This window comes from Girardinichthys multiradiatus, chromosome 10 (assembly GCF_021462225.1).
Source record: "Girardinichthys multiradiatus isolate DD_20200921_A chromosome 10, DD_fGirMul_XY1, whole genome shotgun sequence".
Taxonomy (NCBI): domain Eukaryota; kingdom Metazoa; phylum Chordata; class Actinopteri; order Cyprinodontiformes; family Goodeidae; genus Girardinichthys; species Girardinichthys multiradiatus.
In genome coordinates, this window is record NC_061803.1 from 10054495 (window position 1) to 10065674 (window position 11180).

Sequence of the window (11180 nt, forward strand, 5' to 3'; positions counted from 1 at the left end):
GGCACAGCAGGTTGTAAGACGCAAAGACAGATTTTAACAAAACAACATACATATCAAAATCATACTAAATTATTCAAAAATTGAATAACTAGGAATAAATGAATGGTTTAGCCTATTAGTCCTGAATCTTAGCAGCAGATATCTGTGTGTGGATGAAAACAGCTTAAATTTATAATGCAGTGGGTGGGCTTTTTTACTGACCTCTCCTTGCAAGTCAGTGAGATCGCTTAAGGATGTACCCTGACTATTCTCAACAGTTTGTTACTGTTTTTGCAAGTTAAAAGAACAAACCAACTGATATGAGTAAAAGTTATTAAGGACTTGATAAAACAAGAATTAAACATTCTCATAAAAGTAGAATTCACATTAAAACCATAAAGCTTCCAATACATTTACATTCACTGATGAGCCTTTATACCCAGTGAGTTTTTGGCCATTTTCCTTCTGTTTTGTTCTAAACACGTGTGATGAGAGTTGGGGGGTCTAAAACTTGAAGCACTAACTAAAATATTACCATCAGTCAAATAAAAAATTAAACGGAAGTAAAACTGCTGAGGTAGGGAAATCTTTACTTTTAATAATTGTGTTTAACTTAAAGATTGCTTGTTCATATCCATATAGAGAGTGAAAGTTGGGACCCCAGGTAATTTGGAACAAAATAGATAAAATGGCATTTTACTCTTGCTTTTGAAATTACATGGCAAAGCTAAGAGTGTCAATTCATTGCGTTTGGAAGCATATCACCAAAAACACAACCTGTAATTTTCAAGGCAAGGGTGAAATGTCATTTTACTTATGCTGTTCCAAATTATCTAATAACACAATATATTTTATTTAACCCTAATAGTAATTGGTATACGCATATGCATACACAGACATGTTGTTCATAAGTAGATAATTGTCTAAGTCTATTTTGAATGGCTTTTCAGAAAAAGTACAAATTGCTTTAAATAATCTGTCATCTCTGTACAAAATGATGAACTCTATACAGTGCAGTGTTTATGCTTATGCCAAATTAAGACTGTATTGTGAACAAAAAGCTTTGGAAATGTTCTCAAATGTGTTGTCACATTTGAGAACATTTCTCAATGTATATTTAATCGTAGAATAATTCATTCAAGTGCAGTCCATAATCCTTAAAGAAAAGTGAAATAGCTATTCAATTCAGTACTTAATAGGATTCTGGAATTAGTTACAAGGTTCAATGCTGCTAGGCTGTGGTCTGCAGCCAGATTTTCTAATTGTGCTTATTCTGTGCACAGCACAGGTGGGTGCCTACTTTCTATTGACTGGAAGCAATAGAAAACTTGTTCCAGGCAATATACAGGTCACTTATTTTTTCCAAGTGCTCATGCTGCCAATGATATAGTCATGCCCAGGCTAAGTGCCCTTTTGCATATGTCACCAATGACATTAAGTTGAAGTGGGGCAATGCTGAAACATCAATAAGTAGCATATAAAACTAATAAATTTTTTGTATTGACAAAAAATATTGTCAGCTGTAGTACAGTATAGAGAAAAGGCAGTATTAAAACAACACAGCTGAATTTGAATCTCCACTAACTGTTCAAGCAGATTCCTGTAGTTTTTGATGACATTAGAACTGCAACACAGCTAGCTGGTATGGGAAGTTAGAAGTGTCTGTTTAAAGGGGACATATCATGCTTTTAAATCCTTCCTTTTCCTATTAAAATCATTTAGATGTGGTCTGTAAAAAGTGGAACTGCAGTGCTTGGTTTGAATTTGTTGTCATTTTAGCTACTCAGGCGTTAATTTTATTAATTCTTTAAGCTTCCTTTTTGACCGTCTTGTTTTGCTGTGGTCTCTTTAAATTCAAATGAGGCACTTCACACCCCACCCCCTCCAGGCTGCGGAGCCATACAAGCCATACAAGATTCCATTACTTTACTTGCCCTCAATAAATATCAATAAATGTAAAAAAAAAACAAGAAGTATATACAAAATCATTGCACTAGCAATGTGCTATTTTTACTAATGAATTAGAACAACGGCACTAAAACTAATATTATAGGTGTAAGCAATCAAATCCAACAAACAACAGCAATGGTTGATTAACAGGTTTATGCTGAGCTGTAATCATCTATATCAGGTGTATTACAGCAGGGAAACGTCAGGACCTTGCGAGGACTGACTTTGACCACCCCTGCCCATAGGCTACATGAAAAATGTAAATTCTTAAACAATAGCAGAGAAAAGTTAAGGAATTCACAGTAGTAACAAAAGCTGTAATCCCATTACTAATGTTATTGACAATATTGTTGCACAAACTACATGTAAGACACCTTTTAAAATGTTAATGCTTCTCCTAAATTGAATGAACACAACTTTTAAACAAGACCCCAACATAGTTAACAAGTTAGCTAATGCTAGCATTAAGAACATCACTGAATGTATTTGGATCATGCGTTTCCCAAGGCAAAACGGGCAACCAAACAGATTGCAAAACTGTTTGTTCAGTATTGTTATTCAAAACACACGATAAGGTGATGTCTTTAAGGAGCTAAAAGCAAGTGCACAGCGCTAACATTAGTAGGAGGCACAAAGCTGTGCTATCAAAACAACAGCCAGTAAGTTATATCAACACCTCAACAATCAAGCTTGCTGTCATTTTACCATTATCTGCAGTTTACCTCTTTGCTCTGTCTGTTGCTTCCATAGACAGAAGGAACTGACTCCTCAGACAGACAGTGTTTTGCCTAATCCTCCTTCTTACGGGCCGTGGCTGCTGAAACACTCCTTCGTGAAGTGTTTTGTGCAAACGAAGAGGACTTTCCTCACAGATGTCGACATGTTTAAATGGAAAATAAAATTTAACCAGGCACTCCGGTGAGGTTCTGATGCTGGGGGATGGTGTAATGACTGGTGTGGGTTAATACACCTGACAACAGAACATTTAGATTTTTCTGCTTGCTGCTTCGGCATCCTTCAACTTGAACTTCAAGATTACTGTGAGAAAAAAATGGCGGATTCGCTGGATTGGTTAGCCGGAAGTTCATGACCATCTGTAGAAGTTCCACAGAAAAAACTGTGACGTAATAGAGAACAAAACGTAATAGAAAAATGGAAAAATCTAAACAGACTTACCAAATATGACCCCAAAAGCATCTAAATATATCATCGCAGGATCTGGAGTGAGTAAATTAAAATTTTCTAGACTTTCAGAGACTCCCAATACACAAAATATGGGTTTAAGAGCTATAAAAGTGGATTTTGCATGACATGTCCCCTTTTAAACTCCCATGAGCCATTGCTTTAAAACTGGCTGAGTTGTACTAAGTATGTTCACTGGTTTTAAGTATTGTTTTTGCTAAGAATGTTGCTTTTTTACTGGCACTCAAGTGCCACCATAAAAATAAATCCTCTGATTCTTTACCATCGACAAAATGACAATGATGTGAAATCTTTAGCAATAATGTATTACTGTTCAAGTCAAGGCAAGTCAAGTCAAGTTTATTTATATAGTGCTTTTCAGCAACAAGGCACTCAAGGCGCTGTACATAAGGAAAAACATTACAATGATATAGAAAATCAAAAAATAGAGGTAATTTTAAAAAAAGAGAGAGAATAGAATGATGGATAAGAAAAAGAAAGGAAAACTGGACTGAAAACTTAACTAATAATGTTTAGATTCAAAGGCCACTCTAAACAAATAAGTTTTTAATCTTGATTTAAAGCAATTTAGGGTTTTGGCGCTTTTACAGTTTACTGGGAGTTTATTCCAGATTAGTGGAGCATAAGAACTAAAAGCTGCTTCTCCATGTTTGGTTCTGGTTCTGGGTATGCAGAGTAGATTTGAGCCAGAAGACCTGAGAGGTCTGGCTGGTTGATACACTGACAAGTCTGTAATGTATTTTGGTGCTAAGCCATTTATTGATTTATAGACTAACAGAAGTATTTTAAAGTCTATTCTCTGGGCTACAGGGAGCCAGTGTAGGGACTTTAGAACCGGGGTGATGTGCTACACTTTCTTAGTTTTAGTGAGGATGCGGGCAGAAGCATTTTGGATCAACTGCAGCTCTCTGATCGACTTTTTAGGCAGACCTGTGAAGACACCGTTGCAGTAATCAGTTCTACGAAAGATGAATGCATGAATTAGTTTTTCAAGGTCCTGCTGAGACATTAGTCCTTTAATCCTGGAGATGTTCTTTAGGTGATAGAAGGCTGACCTTGTTACTGTCTTTTTGTGCCTCTGAAGGTTCAGGTCTGAGTCCATCACTACACCTAGGTTTCGAGCCTGACTGGTGGTTTGTAGCTGTATTAACTGAAGCTGTGTGCTAACTTTTAAACGCTCTTCCTGTGGACCAAAGATCATTACTTCAGTTTTGTTTTGATTCAGCTGAAGAAGATTTTGGCCCATCCATGCATTGATTTCTTCTAAGCATTTACCCAGCGCTTGAATGGGTTCATAGTCTACTCGTAACGTATAGCTGTGTGTTGTCTGCATAGTTATGATAACTTACGTTGTAGTTTATTAAAATCTGAGTTAGGGGGAGCATGTAGATATTGAATAAAAGGGGCCCTAAGATGGAACCTTGGGGAACGCCACATGTGATTTTTGTGGTCTCTGATGTAATGTTACCTACTGACACAAACAATATGTTGAAATATGTATCATGCAATATGCCATGTAATTATTTATTGATTTGAACATTGTTGTGAAGTTTAACTACAGCATCCCCATAGAAACAGTCATCTTTTTGTGTGCTTGGGTACAAGTGTATTTAAAAATAATATAATAGATATAATTGCCACCTACTGACACATTGTATACATATGTAAAAATTGCTTTAATTAGAGTCATCAGACTTTAGTAGGTTTAGAGAAAAAAACTGAAGAGTTGTAGATATTAAAATCCATGTTTGCTAATCCAGAAAGTTGTCATTAGCATAATAGCGGGGCTTATGTACAGTGCATACCTCAGATGCCTGCAGCAGAGGGGTCCTATCAGTCACTCGAGTTGTTTTGATGTGTGCCACAGAGGCTTCACTATCCTTTTGCACTGAACTGGTATGTGCTGCTTTTTGAGATCACTGACTGTGGGAAAGACCGGTGAGCCCCCACCTCCCCTCCCATCAACCCATCACCACATCTCCAGTGTAATGAGGATTGGCGTTAGTGATCGTTGCATTGCAGTATGAAAGTCATCTTTCTAACAGTTGGGCTTACTCTCAACGCAAAAAGCTTAATAGCTTTTATTTTCACCAAAGCATCGCCAAGAGTGTCTAAGTGAACCTTTAAAATATGCATCACATTTATACATTGCAAAAATGAACAGAACTCAGATGAAATATTAAAATTCAAAACATCATTATCTTAAAATATCCCTTTTAAAAAGTATGATGCATTGAAAGAAAGCCTAACTCAGTGGGATGCAGCAATATTTTCTGTGTATCGGCATCTTATCCACAGAGTCAAATAAGTTGTTGGAGAGTATTGCAGAAATATTAATCGTTTTGAACCCTTAAACTGAAAATTTTGTCACACTACAACCACAACCTGCAGTGTATGCTGTTTGAATTTTGTGTGATCGACCAACAGAAACTATTGCATAACCACAAAGTGGAAGGATAAATGGTTTTCCAAAAACAATCCAGTCAGCCATGCACTTAACGTATGAATTCAGTCAAAGGTGCAAGTATTTTTGAATATGTCTCTTTCAGGTTTGCACATTGAGAGCTTGTTCTTATTTAGCAAATACAGTGCCTTGCGAAAGTATTCAGCCCCCTTGAACTTTTCAACCTCTTGCCACATTTTAGGCTTCAAACATAAAGATATAAAATTCAAATTTTTTGTTAAGAATCAACAAGTGGAATACAATCGTGAAGTGGAATGAAATTTATTGGATGTGTCAAACTTTTTTAACAAATAAAAAACTGAAAAGTGGGGCGTGCAATATTATTCGGCCCCCTTGCGTTAATACTTAATAGCGCCACCCTTTGCTGCAATTACAGCTGCAAGTCGCTTGGGGTATTTCTCTATCAGTTTTGCACATCGAGAGACTGAAATTTTTGCCCATTCTTCCTTGCAAAACAGCTGGAGCTCAGTGAGGTTGGATGGAGAGCGTTCGTGAACAGCAGTCTTCAGCTCTTTCCACAGATTCTCAATTGGATTCAGGTCTGGACTTTGACTTGGCCATTCCAACACCTGGATACGTTTATTTGTGAACCATACATTGTAGATTTGGCTTTATGTTTTGGATCATTGTCTTGTTGGAAGATAAATCTCTGTCCCAGTCTCAGGTCTCTTGCAGACTCCAACAGGGTTTCTTCCATAATGGTCCTGTATTTGGCCCCATCCATCTTCCCATCAATTTTGACCATCTTCCCTGTCCCTGCTGACGAAAAGCAGGCCCTAACCATGATGCTGCCACCACCATGTTTGACAGTGGGGATGGTGTGTTCAGGGTGATGAGCTGTGTTGCTTTTACACCAAACATATCGTGTTTGTGGCCAAACAGTTGGATTTTGGTTTCATCTGACCAGAGCACCTTCTTCCACATGTTTGGTGTGTCTCCCAGGTGGCTTGTGGCAAACTTTAAACAAGACTTTTTATGGATATCTTTGAGAAATGGCTTTCTTCTTGCCACTCTTCCATAAAGGCCAGATTTGTGCAGTATACGACTGATTGTTGTCCTATGGACAGACTCTCCCACCTCAGCTGTAGATCTCTGCAGTTCATCCAGAGTGATCATGGGCCTCTTGGCTGCATCTCTGATCAGTCTTCTCCTTGTTCGAGATGAAAGTTTAGAGGGACGGCCGGGTCTTGGTAGATTTGCAGTGGTCTGATACTCCTTCCATTTTAATATGATTGCTTGCACAGTGCTCCTTGGGATGTTTAAAGCTTGGGAGATCTTTTTGTATCCAAATCCGGCTTTAAACTTCTCCACAACAGTATCTCGGACCTGCCTGGTGTGTTCCTTGGTCTTCATGATGCTCTCTGCGCTTTGAACAGAACCCTGAGACTATCACAGAGCAGGTGCATTTATACGAAGACTTGATTACACACAGGTGTATTCTATTTATCATCATCAGTCATTTGGGACAACATTGGATCATTCAGAGATCCTCACTGAACGTCTGGAGTGAGTTTGCTGCACTGAAAGTAAAGGGGCCGAATAATATTGCACGCCCCACTTTTCAGTTTTTTATTTGTTAAAAAAGTTTGACACATCCAATAAGTTTCATTCCACTTCACAATTGTGTCCCACTTGTTGATTCTTCACAAAAAAATAGAATTTTATATCTTTATGTTTGAAACCTGAAATCTGGCAAGAGGTTGAAAAGTTCAAAGGTGCCGAATACTTTCGCAAGGCACTGTATATTAAGATCGGTCAGTTTGGAGGGAGAGCTTTTGCCAAAATCAGTTTTCCATCAGATTCTAAATAGCATTTAAGTCTGGACTTTGACTGGGCCACTCTCACATATATGAATATGCTTTGATCTAAAAAATTCGTCTCTGGCTCTATGCTTAAGGACCTTTTTCCTGCTGGAAAGTGAAGTTCCACTGCAGACATGTCTTTTGAAGCTTCTTGCCAATTTTCATTCAGGCGTGCCCTATCTTTAGCTCCATCCATCTTCCCATCAACTCTTTCAACTTCCCTATCCCTGCTGGGACAAAAGCTTCCCAAAGCATGATGCTGCCTTCACTATGTTTCACTTTCGAAAGGTGATGTGCCGTGTTCCTTTTTCCTCTGTGTTACCATGGCCTGTGGCATACTGTGAATGGGTATTCCTGAGTTACTTTGTTTTGTTGATGTTGTTTACTCACTCATTGCATAAGCTGCACTAAATGTTTATAAAGGTATCAGAATAAAGGGTGCTAAAATCTCAATAAAATACATTGATGTTTGCAGGATGTCAAAATGTGAAAAAGCTGAATACTTTTGGAAGGCACTGTAGTATTATCAAGTCATTGCTTTCTATCATGTATCAGGAGTGATAGTTTTCTTCTGGCCTTCTGGTCAGAAACTGATAGGAGCAATTATTTTTCATGAGGGAGTAAACCTTGCATATAAATTTCCGTACTGAGCATTGCGGTTGAGTCAGTTTGCCCCGGTTAATAGCTGAAATCCACAGCGTCTCCAAGGAGTCACATCCACTGATTAATAGTTCAGCTGCACCAAGTCATTAAAACTCTTGCTAAGCAGGCATGTCAGCTTTCCAGGAACACACCAGACACAAGCACAGATGTAATGACAAGGAATGCCGCTAAATATAGGGGAAAAGTACCAGGAGATCATTTATTTACATTGTAAATCTCATAAGGTTTTTGAGTTTGTCCAAAAGGCAGAATCTATCCATAATGTAAGCATTATACAAGCTGACTGTGCATTGTCAGCAAGTAGATAATTCAAACACCACTTTGCAGTTTCTGTATTTATTTCTGCACAAAGCTAGTGAAAGAAATATCTTGATACCTTATTTCCTTTTCATTGTTCCAGTTTAGCCTCTTTATCATTTAACATGCTAAGAAGACCAACCTATAAGTGTGTCCCAGTATCTAAAACACCTTTGGGAATCATTAATCTTTCTATGAAAGAAATTGTAATATGTTGTCTTATTCTCTAATAGCTGGTCTTATCCCCTTTAGCTGCAATAGCCTCAGTTCTTGTAACCTTAGTCCAGTATCAGACATCTGTCTTAGGAAAGTTTGTCCCATTCTTCACTATGAGCTGAGAGATGCCTTCAGGATTTCTTGCATGTACAGCCTTTCTGAAATCACCTCATTGCATCTCAGTTGGATCAAGATCTGGTCTTTGATTCAGACCATGAGTTTCTATTTCCTAATTCTCAGTCAATCCTTGGTCGACCGATGCTATGTTACTGGTATAATTACTAAGACGCAGGGTCTAGTTTTTTTTCTTTTTTGAACCAAGTCTTTTTATTTTGAGTTACAGTTTAACAACCAAACGAAACAGAGAGAACATCAGACATACAGAAACAATAGGCTCACAGCTAGGACCCCCCACCTGTCTCCCAGATACTGGACATTAACTCCAAAAGATTTAACTTACTGATCTAGACAAAAATGAGAAAAAGAAGGCTGGACATTCAATAAATGGTGCTGGTAGACTGCCGTACATTCTGGACACAGAACATGAAAGGTTTGTCAAATGGCTTTTATAATCCTTTGCCAGGTTTGATCTGATGAATCCTCTTCCAGATTATCCTCCCGTTTATTTTCAAGAGATTTCAAGCTAGTTGTACAATATGAGTTTAGTCATTTTCTAAGATTCTACTCAAAGTATGCTTTTTGTGTTTTTTTTTTTTTTACCTCTACAACCAGATCCAGAAGTCCCGGTTTTTGTCTAGGTTCTCTCTGGCAAACTTTAGTCTGGCCTGCGTATTTGTCTTAGTAAGCAAATATTTTCTCTTTGCACACCCCATGAACATTAAACTTGAGCAGCTTGTTTCTGATTGTACAGAAATGCACTTTTATAGCAACTGTAGCAAGAGCCTGTTGTAGGTCACATCCTGACATTTGATGGCTTTTGGAGATTTCTGTTAGCATATTTCGATCTGCTCTCAGGGTGAACTTGCTTGGATGGAAAAAAACTGGGTATGTTGGCAACTGTTTAAATGTCCTGCACTTGTAGACTTTTTAACAATCTTTTAAGACATCTTAAATCCCTTCCCAGACTCACAAGCTGGTAAAATCTTTTTTTCTGAAGGCTTCAGACAGTTATTTCAACCTTACCATGACATTCACTCCCACTTCAACTGTCAGGAGCACACCAAAGTAAATGCCAGGGGTTTGAGCAGGGCAAAACTCATTCAAAATACTGAGTATCGACCTTCTAATCATGTGTTCTAATCATGTGTGTCACCTTCATGTAATCTGAGCCATTTCAAGAAGGAATAAATATGGGGGTGTTCTGATTTATTCTTCAAAAGCAATTGTATTTTTACTGCATTTTATGAAACATTGCTAACAGTTTATGCTTTGCCTTTAAATAGTATCAAAAATGCTGTCCTATAAAAGAAAAAAAAGCAGTCAGTGTCTCTACAAAAGCTTCCTTAATTAGTATTACACAGGTCTATTTTGAAAAAAATGACAATTAACTACCTCCTTTGAAGCAAAATATTGAAATACACCAGTGGACTTAAAACTCAGTACTGTGTTTTCCTCGCATGTGCAGAAATTGCAGGCTCGAAGGGAAAATAGAGAGGTTAAATTGAATTTTGGCCAGGTTACCTCCCAAATGTCTTCATACTATTCTGTTCTGAATCCATGCTGAGATTTGAATGAATATCTTACTTGCTATTTTATGTTATTTTCCTATTTTTGGTTTTTTGAACAACGGAGCTTTCTGCTGCAGAGTAAACTTAGCAAGCTACAGCTCTTTTAATGAACCGTTGAACCTTTAAAGGTTTTTCAGGGAAGTCTGGGACTGCTGGTTTTCGTACCAATTTCTTTGGATTGTTGGACGTTTTGTTACCAGATGTTTCTGGTTGTCTGTGGTGCTCTCCAGGAATTGCTAGACGTTTGTCATCCACAGCATTACCGGCAAACTAACGGGAACAGTAAAGTCTCTGGAATGCAGTATTCCCAACGCAATCATCAAAACTTGTAGCTTACTGTTAAATAAGTTAGATTTGTTTAATCAAATCTAGCTTAAATAAAATTCTAAGCTGTAAAAACAAATCAAATTTGATGGGGAGCATCTGTGAACATACATTTTCAAGTCTTGCCACAGATCCGTAATTAGGGTTAGGTCTACACTTGTACTGGGCCATTTTAATATATGAATGGGCTGTTTAACATCATTATCCTTGTGGAAGGTAAACCTCCACACCTGCCTTAATTCTTTTGTAGCTTCTAACTGCTTTTCTTCCAGGACTGACCTGTAATTAGCCCCATTGATTTTCCTACCAACTCTGATCAGCTTCCCAGCATGATTTTGCCACCATCATGTTTCACCGTTGGGTTGGTGTTTTCAGGGTGATGTTCAGTGTTAGTTTCCTTCCACACATAACACTTTGCAGTTAGGCCAGTAAGTAAAATCACCAGGTTATCTAAGCTTAGCACCTTCTTCTACATGTTTGCTGTACCACCCAAATAGCTTGTAGCAAATTGCCTTTTTCTTGCCACTTCCATAAAGGCCAGATGTGTTAGGTGCACAACTAATAGTTGCACTCCCAATAGATTCTCTCACCTAA

The 11180-nt window shown here is 37.9% G+C and overlaps 1 protein-coding gene across 9 annotated transcripts in view; it reads left to right on the forward strand.

Annotated features, from left to right (window-relative positions):
* The window catches only part of pald1a (phosphatase domain containing paladin 1a), a 76671-nt gene that overhangs the window by 63702 nt on the left and 1789 nt on the right, over positions 1-11180 (forward strand). The gene's annotated exons all lie outside the window — the stretch shown is intronic.